The sequence below is a fragment of the Aplysia californica genome, unplaced genomic scaffold (genome assembly GCF_000002075.1).
Source record: "Aplysia californica isolate F4 #8 unplaced genomic scaffold, AplCal3.0 scaffold01018, whole genome shotgun sequence".
Lineage (NCBI taxonomy): Eukaryota > Metazoa > Mollusca > Gastropoda > Aplysiida > Aplysiidae > Aplysia > Aplysia californica.
In genome coordinates this window covers 66416-68527 of record NW_004798288.1, presented here as the reverse complement: position 1 = coordinate 68527, position 2112 = coordinate 66416, and positions in this window count along the sequence as shown.

Here is a 2112-nt window from a genome sequence, read left to right as displayed (position 1 = left end):
CCAAAAAAAAAGAAAATAGTAGATACAAACAAAAAACACAACACAAAAAACACCAAAAAAACCGCACGACGCACAATAATATAATCACACGTACAAGGAAATATTGTGTACCCGTCACATCCCCATTTTGTCAACATGCGAGACAGGCCAACAAGAGAAGTAAGCAAGAGAACAAGCAGCGTGCATGTACACATCTGGCGATGACCAGGCTCGCTATGGAGTTTTTCTAAATGTTTTGAAACAGCTTTGTTTGAAAAGTGCTCCTCTGACGCTTAGCTCTCAACAGCACAATACCAGACGGAAGAAGCCAAGAAACTGAAATGTGACATCAGTGTGAAGAATAATCAGCAGACGAACACAAATGGAACTCGCCCCCCCAGGGAAGTCACAACTCAACCCGCGGACACTTCCATTATGAACGTACCATCTTTTCTGTCAAATACGTTTAGTAATGAAAGGTAGGGTATTGGATTTGGTAAATGATCGTTTTCATCCCTGAGCTTTGCGTGTTTGTATATTGCAATGGTTGTGCCTTTCCTGTTAACCTAACAGAATGCTTCTTATTCTTTATAATTTAAGTCTTAGTTACCTTGCTCACAACGGGGAAGTGGAATAAGTCTTTTATTATTGTTATTATAGTAGAGGGTTTTACGGCGCTCGCAACTGCATAAGGTCATACGAGCGCCAAGGGGTGGGTGTCAACAGAGAAGTCTTTACTGGGAATCAGACTTAATCTGCTCACCTCTCTAGCTTCAACAGCACAAGGTCTGCTTCGACTATCAAGGCACCCCGGAAATAGCAGGTCACAAGAGAGTGACACATACAAAAGAAGTAGAGGAAAATGACATTAGTAAGGATTAAGAAAGAAAAAGCAGCAGTTCCGTGTTGTAGATCAGGCACAGTTATGAGCGTGACATGAATCAGCCCATTTACAATTCTACTGTGCTTGAACGAGAAATGTCCACCCTTTGAAAATGGCCTAAAGACACTATAGTCAGTGGCACTGCCCCGGGGGGAATAAGTCTTTTAGCTAGATAATATAATGTTTCATGTTGGATAACAATGCTATAAGTGAGTTGAAAATGAATGAGAGTTGAGATTAAACATGCTTGTGCAGTGGAACAGTTTAAAACTCATTCTCTTGACAAACTGTTCAATGGTAATTTCCTTCTTTATCTACTCCAGTGTGTAGACATTACTTATACATTTCCATGTCCCCATGCACATAAAGCGATCATTCAATAACCTTGTTACTGCTTCATTTACCCACAATTGATACCAAATTGGGGTGGGGGAGGGGGGGGGGGTATGATCTGTTTCTCCCAATGGTGACCTATTTTTTTAAAATTTGGTAAAGTTCCAGAACCCCTAAGCAGACAAGGGTGTTTGGATACTTGGCAGTCGGAAGCAACAATCCATTTATCGTAGTCTTTCCAGATAATATCTACTTTCGATTTATGTCAAAGCGGAAGTGTAAGACAGAGATTTAGATAAGAAGCCATGACTATATTCATCCTTTTCAAGGACTGTGAAGTTCTGTGTACACCGATGCTTGACATATTACATATATATATATATATATATCACATTTCTGCCCGTGGATAGAAACTGAGATCCACAATTAAACCAAACCCTCATTTGATTTGTCACTTTAGAATAACAAAAAAAGGATAATATATTAACATTTCGGTGCTGCAACCATAACCTCACTAAATGAAACCAACCAGTTAAAAAACAAAACAAAACATAATATATCGATGGCTCCAGTTCTACCCTGAGGGTTTGAATGCAGGAATTATGACTGTCATATTTTACTCAATATCCCGATCCTAGATCATAAGCGAGTTGACTGTGTAGATCATCATGAAGAGATAATGTTGCGTCGGAGCGTTTGTATGGTGGTTAGACTATCGGACCCGCAAACGTGAGATGGCGGATTCGGGGCTTCAAAGGCTCGTTTCCCTCTGACGCCGTGTCCTTGGGGAAGGCATTTTACGCAATTTTTGGTTTCCATTTGGCTCGGTCCCTCACGCGTGGCGTGGTCGAGCCCAAGGGGTAATCATGCTGGCCATTTGTGACCCATGCATCTTGCTAGAGTTGTCATATAACAAA